At 42.5% G+C, this 18198-nt stretch overlaps 1 non-coding gene across 1 annotated transcript; it reads left to right on the top strand.

Moving 5' to 3' along the window:
• The first annotated feature begins 240 nt into the window (after positions 1-240).
• LOC132655496 (U6 spliceosomal RNA) lies at positions 241-342 on the top strand. The gene has a single exon (XR_009593303.1). It is a non-coding gene; the product is annotated as a U6 spliceosomal RNA (small nuclear RNA).
• Positions 343-18198: the final 17856 nt, after the last annotated feature.

The raw sequence follows: 18198 nt of genomic DNA, 5'->3' as shown, positions 1-18198 counted from the left end.
GCACAACATACCCAAACTTATGGGGCACAATGAAAGCAGTGCTAAAAGGAAAATTCATAGCACTAAGTGCCTTCAAGAAGAAATTTGAAACATCTCATACAAGCAACTTAATGGCTCACCTGAAAAAACTAGGGGAAAAAAAAGAAGCAGACATGCCCAAGAGGAGTAGATGGTTGGAAATATCCAAGTTCAGGGCTGAAATTAATAAATTAAAAAGAAAAACTATTCAAAGGTGCTCGCTTTGGCAACACATATATTAAAAAAAAAATTGGAACGATACAGAGATTAGCATGGCCCCTGTGCAAGAATGATGTGCAAATTCATGAACCGTTCCATATTTTTATTTCTAATAGCTAGAATCTGGAAACAGCCCAGATGCCCCTCAGTTGAGGAATGGATACAGAAATTGTAGTTCATCTACACAATGAAATATTGCTCAGCTATAAAAAAAAAAAACAAAAAAAAAAAACAAGGAAATTATGAAATTTGCAGGTAAATGGTGGGAACTGGAAAAGATCATCCTGAGTGAGGTATTCCAGAAGCAGAAAGACACACAGGGTATATACTCACTCGTAAGTGGATATTAGACATATAATATAGGATAAACATACTAAAATCTGTACACCTAACAAAGTTAATCAGAAGGGAGGACTCTGGCTAAGACACTCAATCCCCATTCAGAAAGGCAAAGAGGATGGACATCGGAGAGGGAGAAAACAGGGAACAGGACAGGAACCTACCACAGAGGGCCTCTGAAAGACTCTACCCTGCAGGGTATTGAGGCAGATGCTGATACTCATAGCCAAACTTTGGGCAGAATGCAGGGAATCTTATGAAAGAAGTGGGAGATAGTAAGAGCTGGAGAGGACAGAAGCTCCACAAGGACAACAACAGATCCAAAAAGTCTGGGCACAGTGGTCTTTTCTGAAACTGATACTCCAGCCAAAGACCACTCATGGAGATGGCCTGAAACCCCTGCACAGAGGTAGCCTATGGCAATTCAGTATCCAAGTGGACTCCATAGTAATGGGGACAGGGACTGTCTCTGACATGAACTGATGGCCTGCTCTTTGATCACCTCTCCCTGAGAGGGGAGCACCTTTGCCAGGCCACAAAAGAAGACAATGCAGCCACTCCTGATGAGACCTGATAGACCTGATAGGATCAGAGGGAAGGGGAGGCACACAGGTGAGGAAGAAGGAGGGGAGAATTGGGAGGCGAAGAGGGAGGTGGGTACGGGGGGGGATACAAAATGAATAACTGTAATTAATAAAAATCAAAATTAAAAAAGAGGATAAAAAACTATTCAAAGAATCAATGAAACCAAGAGCTGGTTCTTTGAGAAAATCAATAAGATAGACAAACCCTTAGCCAAACTAACTAAAAGGCAGAGAGAAACTATCCAAATCAGCAAAATCAGAAGTGAATAAGGGGGACAAAACAACAGACAATGAGGAAATCCAAACAATCATTAGGTCTTACTATAAAAGCCTATATGCCACAAAATTTGAAAATCTAAATGAAATGGACAATTTTCTTTATAGATTCCATTTACCAAAATTAAATCAAGATCAGGTAAGTAGATTGAATAGTTCTATATCCCCCAAAGAAATAGAAGCAGTCATCAAAAGTCTTCCTTCCAAAAAAAGACCAGGGCCAGATGGTTTCAGCGCAGAATTCTACCAGACCTTCAAAGAAGAGCTAACTCCAATTCTCTTCAAACTATTTCTAAACAAAATAGAAACAGAAGGAACATTACCAAACTCATTATATGAAGCCACAGTCATCTTGATACCTAAACCTCACTAAGACCCAACAAAAAAAAAAAAGAACTTTAGACCCAGCTCTCTTATGAACACTGATGCAAAAATACTCAATAAAATACTTGCAAACCTAATCCAAGAGCACATAAAAGATATCATCCACCATGACCAAGTAGGCTTCATCCCAGGCATGCAGGGGTGGTTCAATATATGGAAATCCATCAATGTAATCCACCATATAAACAAACTGAAGGAGAAAAACCACATGATCATCTCCTTAGATGCTGAAAAAGCATTTGGCAAAATCCAACACCCATTCATGTCTTGGAGAGATGAGGGATACAAGGCACATAGCTAAACATAGTAAAGACAATATACAGCAAGTGTATAGCCAATATCAAACTAAACAGAGAGAAACTTAAATCAATCCCACTGAATCAGGAACAAGGAAAGGCTGCCCACTCTCTCTGTATCTCTTCAACATAGTACATGAAGTCCTATCTAGAGCAATAAGACAACTAAAGGAGATCAAGAGGATACAAATTGGAAAGGAAGAAGTCAAAGTATCACTATTCACAGATGATATGATAGTATATGTGAGTGACTCCAAAAATTCAACCAGAGAACTCCTTCAGCTGATAAACACCTTCAGCAAAGTGGCTGGATAAAAAATTAACTCAAAAAAATCAAAAACCCTCCTGTATACCAAAGACAAAAAGGCCAAGAAAGAAATTAGGAAAACAACAGCCACTAATAATGTAAAGTATGTTGGTGTGACTCTAACCAAGCAAGTGAAAGGCCTGTTCGAAAAATACTTCAAGTCTCTGAAGAAAGAAATTGAAGACAATATCAAAAGATGGAAAGATCTCCCATGCTCATGGATTGATAAGATTAACATAGTGAAAATGGCCATTCTGCCAAAAGCATTCTACAGATTCAACGCAATTCCCACCAAAATAACAACACAATCCTTACAGACTGTTACGGTTAGAATTAGGGTTATGTTAGGTTATGGTTAGGGTTACGGTTCTGGTTCGAGTTAGGTTTAAGGTTAGGGTTAGAGTTAGGGTTAGGATTAAGTTTAGATTAGGTTAAGTTAGGTTAGGTTAGGGTTATAGTTAGCATTAGGGTTAGGGTTACAGTAAGGGTTAGAATTGGGGTAAGGGTTAGAGTTATAGTTACAGCTACAGTTACGGTTATGGTTAAGTTTAGGGTTAGGCTTTGGGTTAGGGTTAGAATTAGGGATAGGCCTGAGGAGTAACTGGTCTTTGTTAGTTAGGGGGGCTTCTCCACCCAGAAAAGTCCTGGAGACAGCCGCCCTGCTGGGTTTCTTGCTCTGAATTTAGTGAGCTGCTGCTACTGTTCTTACAGGATTTTCTAGGCCACAGCCCTCTTGAAAAACCTGGGAGCCCCGTGGTTTGCTCAGTTTAGTTGGGGATAACTGGTTGTTCCTTGGAGCAGTGTCTGGGGGCTGATCTCAAGGATCTGAGGCTTCTGTTGGTCTGAGATTGGAGCTCTGTGCTCCAGTACCCAAGTGGTAATCAGTGGCAGGTGAGCACAGCTCTCCTGCGTGCCGCAGAGGGCTAGAGCCTGGAGGCTGTGGAACCCAGAAACTTTTCTGGAGCTGGGTGTCCTGAGATCAGACCTGATCTTTCCCCACACCGTGGGGTGTCCTTCTGACAGGGAGACCTATTCTGTGGTGTTTTGGAGTCCACAGTTCCATCTGTGGTAGTGCGTAGAGCATGCAGGCACAGGTGAGTGGTGGCTCCAAGCTGGCAACTGGCCACCTGCAGGAGCCCAAGAACTTTTCGGGGGTGGGGGGAGATGGCTGAGACCAAAAGCTCAAGTGACAACACATGCTGGAGAAAATGTGGAAAAAGAGAAAGTTTATTCCATTGCTGGTGGGAATGTAAACTTGTACAATCAGTTTGGAAATCAATCAGGCACTTTCTCAGACAATTAGGAATAGTACTACCTCAAGATCCAGCAATACCACTTCTAGGCCTATATCCAAAATATGTTCAAGTATCCAACAAGGCATTTGCGCAACCATGTTCATATCAGCTTTATTTGTAATAGCCAGAAGCTGGAAACAACCTAGATATCCCTCAGTTGAGGAATGGATACAAAAATTGTAGTACATTTACACAATGGAATACTACTCAGCAAGTAAAACAAGGAAATCATGACATTTGCAGGCAAATGGTAGGAACTGGAAAGATCATCCTGAGTGAGGTATCCCAGAAGCAGAAAGACACACATGGTATATACTCATTTGTAATTAGATATTAAAAATATAATATAGGATAATCATACTAAAATCTGTACACCTAAAGAAGCTAATCAAGAAGGACCCTTCGTAAGATGTTCAGTCTTCATTCAGAAAGGCAAAATGGATGGACATCAGAAGAGGGAGAAAACAGGAAACAGGATAGTAGCCTATCACAGAGGGCCTCTGAAAGAACCTGCCCAGCAGGGTATCAAAATATATGCTGAGACTCATAGCCAAACTTTGGGCAGAGTACAAGGAATCTTATGAAAGAAGTGGGAGATGAAAGACTTGGAGGGGTCAGGAACTTCACAAGGAGAGCAACAGAACCAAAAAATCTGGGCACATGGGTCTTTTGTGAGACTGATACTCCAAACAAGGACCAAGCATGGAGATAACCTAGAAACCCTGCACAGATGCAGCCCATGGCAGCTCAGTGTCCAAGTGGATTCCCTAGTAATGGAAACAAGGACTGTCTCTGACACAAACTCAGGGGCTGGCTCTTTGATCACCTCCACCTGAGAGGGGAACAGCCTTACCAGTCCACACAGGAAGACAATGAAACCAGTTCTGATGAGACCTGAGATATTAGGGTCAGATGGAAGAGCAGGATCTCCCCTATCATTGGACTGGGGGAAGGGCATAGGAGAAAAAGAGAGAGGGAGGGTGAGTTTGGGAGGGAATTGGGGAGAAGGCTACAACTGGGATAAAAAGTGAATAAACTGTAATTAATAAAAATTAAATTAAATTTAAAAAAGAATTAGGAATAGGGTTAGGGTTAGGGTTAAGGTTAGTGTTAGAGTAATGGTTAGGATTAGAGTTAGGAAAAGGGTTTGGTTAAAGTTTTATGTTAGTTTAGGGTTAGGGTTACTGTTAGGGTTCAGGGATAGGTTTTAGGGTTAGGGTTTGGGTTAGAGTTAGGGACCAGGGTTATGTTAGGGTTAGTTTAGGTTTATGGTTAGGGATGAGGTTAGTGATAGGGGTAGAATTAAGTTTAGGGTTAGAGTTAAGGTTAGGGTTAGGGTTAGGGATAGGACTAGTTAGGGTTATGTTTAGGGTTAGGGTTAGAGTTAGGGTTAGATTTAGGTTTAGATTTAGGATTAGAGTTATGGTTAGGCTTAATGTTTGGGTTAGGATTAGTTTTATGGTTAGGTTTAGGGTTACAGTTTGGTTTAGGGTTAGGGTATGGTTTGAATTATAGTTAGGGTTATGGTTAGGGTTAGCATTTGGGTTAGGTTTAGGATTAGTGTTAGGATTAGGGTTATGTTATGTTATGTTATGTTATGTTATGTTATGTTATGTTGTTATGGTTAGGGTTGGGATTAGGATCAGGGTTAGGTTTTAGGGTTAAGGTAAGGGTTAAGACTCTGGGTTAGTGTTAGTGTTAAGTTTAGGGTTAGAGTTAGATGTTAGTGAAAGTTTATGGTTAGGGTTAAGTTTAGGTTAGGTTAAGTTAGGTTAGGTTAGGGTTGTGGTTAGGGTTAGAGTTATAGTAAGGGTTAGAATTAAGGTTAGGGTTAGGTTTCAGGTTAGCATTTGGATTAGGTAGAGGGTAGTGTTAGACTGACGGTTATATTATGTTAGGGTTAGGGTTAGGGTTCAGGGTTATGTTTCAGGGTTAGGGTTAGGATTCAGGGTATTAGGGTTAAGGTTAGAAGATAGGGAAGAGGTTAGGGTTAGAATGAGGGTTAGGTTAGGGTTAGGTTAAGGGGTTTGAATTAGGGTTCGGGTTAGTTTTCGGGATAGGGTTAGATTTAGGGTTAGGTTTAGAGTTAGATTTAGGTTTAGGGTTAGGTTTAGCATTCGGGATAGGGTTCAGGTTAGAGTTATTTTTAAGGCTAGGGTTGGGTTTACATTTAGAGTTAGATTTAGAGTTAGGGTTAGAGTTATGTTTTAAGTAAGGTTTAGGTTCAGGGTTAGGTTCTGCTTAGGGTTAAGGTAGGGTTAGCATTACGGCTAGGATTATGGTTATGGTTAGGTTTATGGTTAGTGTTTGGGTGAGGGTTAAGATTAGTGTTAGGATTAAGGTTATGTTAGGTTATGGTTAGGGATAGAACTAGGGTTCAGGGTTACAGTTAGAGTTAGTGTTAGATTAGTGTTATGGTTAGGGTTAGAAGTTAGGGAAAATGTTAGGCTTAGAGTTAAGGTTAGGTTAGGTTAGGTTATTTTAGGTTAGGTTAGGTTAGGTTAGGCTTAGGGATAGGGTTACAGTAAGGGTTAGAATAGGTTAAGGATTAGGGTTAGGGATAGCATTAGAGTTAGGGGTAGGGGTAGAAGGCTTGTGTTCCAGCTAGGTTTAGGGTTAGGCTTATTGTTAGGGAAGGGTTTTGGCTAGGGTAAGGGTTAGAATTAGGGTTAGGGTTAGGGGGTTAGAGTTAGAGTTAAGGTTAGTGTTAGGGTTAATGTTAGGTATTGGTGAATAGGTTTGTCTTAGGGTTAAAGTTAGGGTTAGGCTTAGGATTAGAGTTAGGTTAATGTTTGGTTTACTGTATGTTTAGGTTTAAGGTTAGGGTTGGGATTATCCTCGAGGTTTGGGTAAGGGTTAGTGTTAGTATTTTGAGCTTAGTGGAGATAACACAGATCAATGTTTCTGAACAACATGCACAAGAGCACAGAGCATTGTTTCCAAGCTGAATGCACAAGAGCACAGAGCAACTTTTTCTAATTGAGTGAAGAATGCAGATCGGCATTTCTGACCTGAGTGCACAAGAGCACAGAGCAGAGTTACTGAGCTGAGTGAACAAGAAAAAGAGGCAGAATTTCTGAACTGAGTGCACAAAACCTCAGAGCAGTGGTCCCAAACTGAGTTTGGTATACTTTATGGTTAGAGTTGTGGTTATGGTTAAGGGTTATGGTTTGGGATAAGATTAGGGTTATGTTAGGTTATGGTTAGGGTTTTGGTTAGGGTTATAGTTAGGGTTCAGGTTTAGGTTTCAGGGTTAGGGTTAGAGATCAGGGTTAGAGTTGGTTTTAGGGTTAAGGTTTGCTTTCAGAATTATTGTTAGGGTTAGGGGTTAGGGAAAGGGTTAGGCTTAGTTTAGCTTAGGTAATGTTTAGTGTTAGGTTTACGACAAGGGTTAGAATTAGGGTTAGGATTACAGTTAGGGTTACGGTTAAGGTACGGTTAAGGGGTTAGGGTTCTGGTGCTGGATAGAGTAAGGATTAGTGTTAGGGTTAGGATTATGGTAAGGGTTAGAATTAGAGTTAGGATTATGGTTAGGATTATGGTTAGGGTTAGGGTTATGTTTAGCAGTTGGTTACAGTTAGGTTACTGTTAGGTTTAAGGTTAGGGTATGGGTTAGGATTAGGGTTAGGGTTAGAGTACAGGGTAAGGTTAAGTATTAGTTTTAGGGGTTAGGGTTAAGGTAAGTGTTAGGGTTACAGATATTGTTAGGTTAGGATTACATTTTGGTTTTGGTTTAGGATTAGTGTTAGGGTTATGGTAAGGGTTAGTGTTAATATTAGGGTTAAGGTAGGGGTTAAGTTTAGGGTTCGGGTATGAGTTATGTTTAGGGTTAGTTTTAGAGTTAGTGTTTAGGGTTAACATAGTTAGGATTCGGGTTAGGGTTAGGATTTAGGGTTAGGTTAGGGTTAGGATTACATTTAGGTTTAGGGTTAGTGTTAAGTTTAGGGTTATGGTTAGGTTTAGGGTTATGGTTAGGTTAGGGTTAGGGTTCATTATTAGGGTCAGGGTTAGGTTTAGGGGTTAATGTTAGGGTCAGGTTTAGAATAAGGGTTAGGATTAGAGATATTATTAGATTATAGTTAGGTTTACAGTTATGTTTAGTTAGGGTTAAGGTTCAAGGTTAGGGTTAACATTAGGGTTAGGGTTATATTTAGGGTTAGGGAAATGTTATGGTTAAGATTAAGTTTAAGTTAGGTTCCATTAGGGTTAGGATTAGGGTTACAGTTACAGTAAGCGTTAGAATTAAGTTTAGGGTTAGGGTTAGGGTTAGGGATAGAGTTTTGGTAAGGGTTCTGGTTCGGGTTAGGATTAGGGTTAGGGATAGCGTTCTGGTAAGGGTTCTGGTTCTGGTTAGGATTAGGGTTAGGGATAGAGTTCTGGTAAGGGTTCTGGTTCTGGTTAGGGTTAGGGTGGGGGTTATGTTAGGGTAAGGGTTAGGTTTGCAAGCTTAGTGGAGAAGAACACAGAACAGTCTTTCTGACCTGAGTGGAGAAAAACACAGAGCAGCATTCCAGGGCTGAGTGCAGTGCACAAGAGCACACAGCAGTGTTTTTGAGCTGAGTGCACAACAGCACAGAACAGTGTTTCCAAGCTTAGTGCAGCAGAGCACAGAGCAGTGTTTCTGAGTTGAGCATATAACAGCTTAGAGCAGTGGTTGCAAAATGAGTGGAGAATGAGGCAGAGTATCAGTCCTGGGATGAGCATCAACAGGGTTAGGGTTATGGTTATAGTTAGCATTTAGTTAGGATTTGGTGTAGGGTTAGGGTTAGGGTTAGATGTAGGGTTAAGTTTAGGGTTAGGTTTACTGTTAAGTGTTACAAGCTTAGTGGAGAATAACAGAGAACAGTGTTTCTGAGCTACATGGACAAGAAAATGAAGCAGCATTTCTGAGCTGAGTGCACAACAGCTCAGAGCAGTGATCTCAAACTGAGTGCTGAAGAGCGCAGAGCATCAGAGCCAGGCAGAGTGGACAAAGGGTTAGGGTTAGTGTGAGGGATAGGGTTAGTGTTAGGTTTTGGGTTAGGGTTATGGTTCAAGTTAGGGTATGTTTAAGGTAGAGTTAGAGTTAGGTTTAGGAATAGCAATAGCATTACGGTTAGGGTTAGGGATAGGGTTGGGTTTAGGGTAAGGGTTGGGGTTAGTGATAGGGTAAGAGTTAGGGATAGGATTAGAGCTAGTGTTAATTTACTGTGTGCTGAGGGTTAAGGTTAGAGTTTTGTTAGGGTAATGGTTAGAGATAGGTTTACAGTAGGTTAAGTTTAGGGTTAGGGTTAGTGATACTTTTAGTGTATGGTTAGGGTTAGGTTTACTGTAGGTTTATGGTTAGGGTTAGGGTTGGGATTATCTTCAGAGTTTGGGTTAGGGTTAGTGTTTTGAGCTTAGTGGAGAATAATATAAAGCAGTGTTTCCAAGCAGCATGCACAAGAGCACAGAGCAGCATCACTGAGCTGATTGCACAACACCTCAGAGCAGGGTTAGGGTTAGGGTTAGGGTTAGGGTTAGGGTCAGGGTCAGGGTTGGGATTAGCTTTAGTGTTTCGGTTAGGATTAGTGTTAGTGTTTCGAGCTTAGTGGAGAATAACAAAGAGCAGTCTTTCCAAGCAGCATACACAAGAGCACAGAGTAGGGTTTCTGAGCTGAGTGCACAAGAAAACAAAGCAGCATTACTGAGCTGAGTGTACAAGGGCACAGAGCAGTAATCCCACACAGAGTAGAGAGAGAGTTAGGGTTAGTGTTGAGCATAGTGCAGAATAACAGGGAGAAGTGTTTCAGAGCTGAGTGCACAAGAGTACAGAGCAGTGTTTCTGAGCTGAGTGCACAACAGCACGGGGCAGTGTTCCCAAGATTACTGCACAAGAACACAGAGCAATGTTTTCTAGCTGAGTGCACAAGAGCACAGAGCATTGTTTCAAAGCTGAGTGCAGAAGAGCTTACAACAGTGTTTCAGAGTTCAGTGCACAAGAGCACAGAGCAGTTTTTCTGAGCTGAGCACAGAAGAGCACAGAGAAGTGTTTTTGTGCTGTAAGTGCAAGAGCAAAGAGCAGTGTTTCCGAGCTTAGTGCACAAGAGCACAGAGCAGCTTTTTTGAGTTGAGAAACAAGAAAATGAAGCAGCATTTCTGAGATGAGTGCACAACACCTCAGAGTAGTGGTCCCAAACTGAGTGTTGAAGAGCACAGAGCATCAGAGCCGGGGTGAGTGAAGAGAGTGTTAGGGTTAAGGGTTAGAGTTAGGGTAGGGTTAGAGTTAGGGTTAGAGATAGGTATAGGGTTAGGTTTACCTGTAGGATTAGGGTTAAGGTTGGTGTTAGTGTTAGGTTTAGGTTATTTAGTGTTAGGGCAAGGTTTAAGATTAGGTTTAGGTTTAAGATTAGGGTTAGGTGTTGTTGAATATTAACATTTACTATAGAATTATCTTTTAGTTAATCAGTGGTTACTCCTAAACCAGCTGTATACCCAAATCACCACACAGAGACTAGGATTTATTTAATTAACCTACAGCACAATGCTGGGCCATAGTTACTCCATCCTAAACAGCTAAGGTTAGGGTTTAAAGTTTAGTGGAGAAGAACACAGAGCAGTGTTTCTGACCTGAGTGGAGAAAAATCACATAGCAGAGCAGAGAAGAGCACAGAGCAACACTCCTGAGCTGATTGCGCAAGAGCACAGAGCATCATTTCAGAGATAAGTGCAGTATGTCCAAGCTTTCACAGAACAGCTTTTTCAAGTTGAGTGCAGAAGAGCACAGAAGAGTGTTTTTGTGCACAAGAAAATGAAGCAGCATTTCTGCACTGAATGAAAAACAGCTCAGAGCAGTGGTCCCAAACTGAGTTTAGAACAGTGTAGAGCTGCCTTTCTGAGCTGAATGCACAAGGGCACAAAGTAGCATTTCCAATCTAAATGAACACCAGCTCAGAGCAGTATTCCCAGGAAGAGTGGAGAGAGGGTTAGGGTTAGGCTTAGGCTTAAGGTTAGTGTTGGTATAATATTCTTTTGGAATGTACCCTTGTTCATTCAAATGCTGATTTCTCTACCCCACTATCTGGTTTCAATCTGGACATTGCATTGTGATGCTTATTCTAAACATCACCTGTCTCAAGTTTGTGTAAACATGCTACCATTTGTTCTCTATATTGTCAATTAAACAACCAGCCCCAATGCTGTGCAATGGAGAGGATAAGTTGGGATATCCTTGTTGGGAAGGAAGGAGAAGAAGAGGAGGGAAGAGCAGAGGTGGCAGGAGGTCTTGTAACCATGAGGGGAGATGAGCCTGACCTAAGATATGACTAAAGGCAAGTATAATGTGTGAAATCTGAATGGTAGGAAACTATGTGGGCTTGGAGGTTTAGGATGAAGTAACTATGGCCCAGCATTGCGCTGTAGGTTAATTAAATAAATCCTAGTCTCTGTGTGGTGATTTGGGTATACAGCTGGTTTATGATTAACCACTGCTTAACTTAAAGAATAATCAATAGCAAATATTGAATATAACAGAACAGGTTAGGGATAGGGTTAGTGTTAGGTTTACTGTAGGTTTGGGGTTAGGATTAGGGTTAGTGTTAGGGTTAAGATTAGGGTTAGTTTTACTATAGGGTTAGGGTTAAGGTTAGATTTAGGGTTAGGGTTAGTGCTAGTGTTAGTGTTTCAAACTTAGTGGAGAATAACACAGAGCATTTTTTCCAAACTGTGTGCACAAGAGCACAGAGCAATGTTTCCTGAGCTGAGTGCACAACAGCTCCGAGCAGTAATTCCGGGGGTAGTGGAGAGATAGTTAGGGTTAGAATTAGAGTTAGGGTTAGGTTTGGGGTTAGGGTTAGATTTACTGTAGAGTTAGGGTTATTTCTATTGTTTGGGTTAGGGTTAGGATTAGTGTTAGGTTTAGTGTTAGGGATAGGGTTAGGACTAGGGTTAGGGTTAGTGTTAGGTTCACTGTAAGGTTAGGGTTAGTAGTAGGGGTAGGGTTATTGTTGGGGTTAGGTTCAGGGTGGCATTAGAGTTAGGATTAGGGTTACTTTTATTGTATGGTTAGGGTTAATGTTATTGTTTTGAGCTTAGTGGAGAATAACACAGAGCATTGTTTCTGAACTGCATGCACAAGAGCACAGAGCAGTGTTTCCGAGCTGAGTGCACATCAGCTCAGAGAAGTAGTCCCAGGCTGAGTGGAGAGAAGGTTAGGTTTAGGGTTAGTGTTAGGGTTAGGAATAGGGTTCAGTTCAGGTTAGGATTAAGGTTAAGGTTAGGGTTAGGGTTAGGGTAAGGGTTTCATGCTTAGTGGAGAAAAAAACAGAGCAGTGTTCCTGACCAGAGTGGAGAAAAGCACAGAACATCATTCCAGGCTGAATGAAGAGACTCATAGAGCAGTCTGAGAGGAGCACTGAGCAGCACTCCTTAGCTGAGGGCAAAAGAACCTTCAGCAGTGTTTCTGAGCTGAGTCCATAATAGCACAATAGCTCAATAGCACAGTGTTCCTGAGCTTAGTGCACAGAGCAGTGTTTCCTAGCTGAGTGCACAACAGCATATAGCATCATTTCAGAGCTGACTGAAGAAGAGCACAGAGCAGTGTTTCCAAGCAGAACACAGAGGAGCACTGAGAAGTGTTACTGAACAAAGGAGAGAACACAGAACCATGTTATCAAGCTAAGGAGAGAAGAGTATGGAACAGGGTTACCAAGGTATAGAGAGAAGAGAATGGAACACTATCCCTGAGCTAAATAAAAGGTGCACTGAACAGTGTTAATGAGCTAAGGAGATAGGATTAGTAAGCAGTGTTACTGAACTAGCAGAGAAGAGAACAGAGCAGTGTTTCTGCCCTAAGTGGAGAAGAGGACAGAACAGTGTTTTTGAGCTAAAGAGAGAAGAGCATGTAGCAGTGGTACTGAGCTAAGGAGAGAAGAGAACAGAGCAGTGTTTCTGAGCTCAAAGGAGAAGAGCACAAGGCAGTGTTTCTGACCTAAGTAGAGAAGAAGACAGCAGTGTTTTCTAGCTAAGGAGAGAAGATCACATGGCAGTGTTCCTGAGCTAAGGATAGAAGAGATGAAGTGTTACCAACCTAAGGACTGAAAAGTATAGAGCATTTTTAACAAGCTAAGGAGCAAAGAACATGGCACAGTATTCCTAAGATAAGGAAAGGGGAGCACAAAGCAATGTCAGCAAGCTAATTAGAGAAGAGCATCAAGTACTGTTACCAAGCTGAGAAGAGAAGAGCATAGAGTAGTGTTTCCAAAAGAAGGAGAGAAGAACACAGAACTGTGTTACCAAACTAAGAAGAGAAGAGCATGGAACAGGGTTACCGAGGTATGGAGAGAAGAGAATGAAACAGTGTCCCTGAGCTAAAGAAAGAGGTGCACTTAACAGTGTTAATGAGCTAAGGAGATAGGATTAGCAAGCAGTTACCAAGCAAAGGAGAGAAAAACACAGAGCAGTGCTTCTAAGCTAAGTAGAGAAGAGCACAGAGCAGTGATTCTGAGCTAAGGAAAGAAGAGCACAGAGCTAAGGAGAGAGGAGCATGGAGAGGTGTTACCGAGTAAGGAGAAAAGACCATGGAGCAGTGTGACTGGGTTAGGTAGAGAAGAGCACAAAGCAGTGTTTCCAAGTTAAGTAAAGCACACAGAGCAGTGTTTCAACCCAAGTAGAATAGAGCACAGAGCAGTGTTTTCAAGGTTGGTGGAGAAGAGAACAGAGCAGTATTTCTGGGCTAAGAAGAGAAACGCACAGAGTAGTGGTACTAAGCTAAGGAGAGACAAGCACAGAGCAGTGTTTTTGAGCTAAGAAGAGAAGAGCACAGAGCAATGTTTCCAAACTAAGAGAGGACAGAGCAGTGTTTCCAAGCTAAAAGGAGAAGAGCACAGAGCAGTGTTTCTGACCTAAGTAGAGAAGAAGATGGAGCAGTGTTTTAGAGGTAAGAACAGAAGAGCACATAGCAGTGTTCCTGAGCTAAGGATAGAAGAGCATGGAGAAGTGTTACTGAGCTAAGGACTAAAAAGCATAGAGCATTGTTAACAAGCTAAGAAGTGAAGAGCATGGTGCAGTGTTCCTGAGATAAGGAGAGAGGAGCACAGAGCAATGTTAATGAGCTAAGGAGGGAAGAACATTAAGTAGTGTTACTGAGCTGAGGAGAGAAGAGCATGGAGTAGTGTAACAGAGCTAAGGAGAGAGGAGCATGGAAAGGTGTTACCAAGTAAGGACGGAAAGCAGTGTGTCTGAGATAAGTAGAGAAGAGCACAGAGCAGTGTTTCCAAAAGAAGGAAAGAAGAGCATAGAGCAGAGTTTCCAAGTTATGTAGAGAAGAGCATGGAGCAGTATTACTGAGCTAAAGAGAGAAGAACACAGGCAGTGTTACCAAGCAAAGAAGAGAAGAGCATGGAACATGCTTCTAAGGTAAGGAGAGAAGAGCATGAAGTAGTGTTCTGTTGTACAGAACAGTGTTAACAAGCTAAGGAGACAGGAGTATCAAGCAGTGTTACCAAGCTAAGTAGAGAAGAGCACAGAGCAGAGCAGTTTTTCAAGCTAAGCTAAGTAGAATAGAGCACAGAGCATTGTTTCCAAGTGAAGTACACAGAGCAGTGTTTCTGAGCTAAGGAGTAAAGAGCACAGAACAGTGTTTTTGAGTTAAGGAGAGAAGAGCACAGAAGTGTTACCAAGCTTTTAAAGAAGAGCACAAAGCAGTGGTTCCGAGCTAAGTAGAGAAGAGCAGAGTAGTGTTTCTGATCTTAGTGGAGAAAAGCAGATAGCAGTGTTTTCGAGCTAGGTAGAGAAGATCACAGAGCAGTGTTACTGAGTTAAGAAGAGCAGAACACAGAACAGTGTTTCTGAGCTAGGTAGAGAAGAGAACCGAGTTATGTTACAGAGCTAAGGAGAGAAGTGCACAGAAAAGTGTGATGGAGCTAAGGAGACTAGAGCATGGAGTTGTGTTGCTGAGCTAAGGAGAGAAGAGCATGGAGTGGCAAAACCGTGCTAAGAAGAGAACATGGAGCAGTGTTTCCAAGCTAAGGACAGAAGATCATGGTGAGGTGTTACCGATCTAAGGACAGATGAGCATGAATCAGTGTTACTGAGCTAAAAAGAGAAGAGCATGGAGTGTTAACGAGCTGAGAGAAGAGCATGGAGTTTTGTTACTGAGCAAAGAGCATCAAGCCATGTTGTGGAGCTAAGAAGAGAAGAGCATTAAGCAGTGTTACCGAAGGAGTGTAAAGCATGGAGGTTGTTACTGAGCTAACCATAACCCTAACCCTAACACCAACTTTAACCAAAATTCCTAATCCTAATCCTCACCCTAAATCCAAATCTAACTCTAACCCTAACCAAGTTTTTGTTACAAAAGTGTTTTGTTGTTGTTGTTTTGCTTTGTCAAAATGTCCATGTGGTTAATTACTGGAAGAAACATAGGCACAAGTAACAGTACCACATTAGTCCATGTCCTTGCACAAGTTTGTGTATCTACAAGTGCTCCAATACTGACATGTTCCTAGATGTATGAAAACACTTTAAAGAAATGTTAGGTATCTTCCTACAGTTTTGGTATTAAGTTTATTGATTCTCTCAAAGACACCATTTGGTCAATTGCTTTCTCAAGCTCAGGCAGAAGTGAATGTACTCTAGCATTCACTGTGCTCTCGCATAGAAATGTCTGTCTGACTCTTCCAACGCTGACAAGCTTATGGATGTATATTTATACATAAATGTTTGGAAAGTGCCAGCAGGTTTAGCTATAAAAGAGTTCAGTTTCTCTGCAAAGACGCGATGTGATCAATGGCTTGAACAAGTTTAGGGAGAGGTAAATATACTGTAATCTAAACTATGCTTCCAAATAAGAACGTTTCAACAATTCTTCTAATTAACCAAATTCACAGATGTACAAAACCCCCTGAAGCAAGTGATGAAGGAATTTTTTGTTTGTGCTAAGCCACCCTATGCTGAATTGCTTGGACATGCTTAGGCAACCAAATCTGAATTTGAACCCTAACCTGCATTCTAATTCTAATGCTCCGCTAATGAAATGGATGTAATAATGTGAACTCAAGTCATCTGATGAATGTGACTATCTGACCAAAGTGATGTGACCTCTTCCTATGTTGAGATGTCTCTATGAATGCCCCTCATCAATCAGCTTTGCCAACTTCTGTCATCCCTTTGTCTTGTTTTTCCAGGCTTTGGCTGAGTCCTGGGCCCGAGTGCTTGTCTCTGCTCTCAGCTCCCCAGACCATTGTGCCTGAGGCTCTAAGTATCTCTACAGCACCTCCCATGACTTTTGAGTTCTGAAAAGGTTCCTTTCCTTGTAGATGACACTTGGACAGACACACAGAATTGTGCGCAATGACTATCTATTTGTGCATGCACATGTACGTGTGTGTGTGTTAGACAAGCTCTTATATAGCTTGCTACAATCTCAACGCATCTGAGAAACCTTTGACCTGTGAAGTCTTTGTTTCAACAGGGTCGCATTATGTAACCTAGGCTGACATTGAACTCAGAGACCCTCCTGCCCTTACTTCCCAAATGCTAGAATTAAGGATGCATGCCACCACACCCAGAAACTTTAATTTTTAATTATATGTATATGTACATGACTGCAATTGCTTGTGGAGGTCAGAAGAGGGCATCAGGTCCCTTGCAGCTGGTGTTTCAAGTGGTTGTGACCTGCCCTATGGGTTCTGAGAACTGAGCCCAATCTTCTGCAAGAGCAGCCACTGCTCTTAGCACTGAGTCATCTCTCCAGGCCACAGAACAGACTATTAGTAATTACCAGATCAGAATGAAAGTGGATATGTCTATGGGGCTTTGTCTTGATTGTTGGTTGCCCAGCCCCCACCACCACCATTGGCAGCACATTCCATAGGCAAGACTCTGAATTGTGTAAACATGAAGAAAATAGCCCATGATGAACAAACATGGCAGCATGGGGCTATCTTTTCTGGTTTTGACTGTGATGTGGCAGCAAGGGTTCCTGCTTTGACTTTCCTAAAACCAGACTGTAGCTTACCATTGTGACCAATTGTGAGCCAATATAGCCCTTCCCCTCTCACCTGTGTTAGCTGGCGTATTTCCTCACAGCAGCAGGCAGCTAGGACACTTCCTTTCCTCTTGCTCTCTAGGATGATACAACCTAATGATTCACTGGGATGTTCTAGAGTACCTTCTGTGGCCCACAACCACCAAAGGAAGCTCTCTACCTATCTAGCAAAGTTTACCCACAACTGGAGAGGGAGACACAGAACCATGAACACCTGTGCAAAGCGAGTGCTGGGTTGTGGGACACTTATTGCAGGTCACGTTGTCAGTCCCGAACACCTGGATAGAGCAGGCCTGAGTACACACAGGATGAAGCTCCCTGGGGACTATCCCCAAGTGCAGGTACAAAATGAGGCTCTGTAGGACCTGAGTGTGACAGGCTGCAAATGCACTCACAGCATGGTGCCAATGCAACCGATTTCTGGCTTTGAGTTTTATTTCTTTGCTTTGTGAGACACAATTGAAGATGACTCTAACATAATCTATGGCTGAACTGGGCCTTGAGCTCCTGACCCTCCTATCAGGACCACAGGCCTCCACCACCAACACCTACCAAAACATTTTCAAAAGACATGATGACCACAAGAGGGCCATCCCCTGTCTAAGCACAGCAAACCACACACCAATCAGAACTACAGAGAAACCCTGTCTCGAAAACTGGGTACCCGGCCTACAATTAGCCCTCAGCTCCCACTTGAGGCTGGAGGATTGCTGGTTTGAAGCCACCCCTGTTGAAGCAGCATCCAAAAATGATGAGAACAGGGTCTCTGGGTGAGTGAGGCTTCTAGGCAACAGCCTTGATGTGGCTCAGTTTTAATTGGGTGTGGTTTATGAATGAGCACTGGCTACAAGTGAACAGGCTTCCAGGGAGTGGCCAGTGCCGGGACAGGACGGTCACCTGAGTACTACGGAGAGAGACTGTTTTCTTCAATGGAGCTTCCAGGTGGATGTGGCCCAAAACAGATGGGCAGCCTTCTGGGGGAGGAGGGCAGAGCTTCCCTGGCATCTGCAGAGAATCAGGGACCAAAGGAGGCTGTCCAGCACCCTATAACAAAGATGATGCCCCCACAGCTACAACCCAACCATAACTGTCAGCAGAGCCAAGGTTGAAAGATCCTATATCCGGGTATACTGTAGGTGCTTAAAGGGTGTTGACTGAGAGAAGGAATACCAGGTGAGTCTCCTGCGGAGTGACAGGCCATCCCAGGCATCCTCCTGTGTGAGGCTGAAGGGTGGACAGCAGGAAGGACTGCCAGGTCCTGCTCTGCACCTTCCTGAAGTTTATAGAGGAGGAAGGCAGTCACATGGTGATGAAGAAGGGTGAGAAATAGGTGGGTGGGGCACATCCAGGCCACATCTTCATGCTGGCTAAGGTTGCATGCTTAGAGGGTGCCAGAGTCAGCCAGCAGAGTCGAACGGTTCTTGAGTTGGGAGTGAGGATTAATATTAATAAAATAAACACACAACACACAGGA

This window comes from Meriones unguiculatus, chromosome 7 (genome assembly GCF_030254825.1).
Source record: "Meriones unguiculatus strain TT.TT164.6M chromosome 7, Bangor_MerUng_6.1, whole genome shotgun sequence".
Lineage (NCBI taxonomy): Eukaryota > Metazoa > Chordata > Mammalia > Rodentia > Muridae > Meriones > Meriones unguiculatus.
The sequence above is the reverse complement of the archived record's forward strand: the minus strand, read 5'-3'. Positions and strand labels throughout refer to the sequence as shown.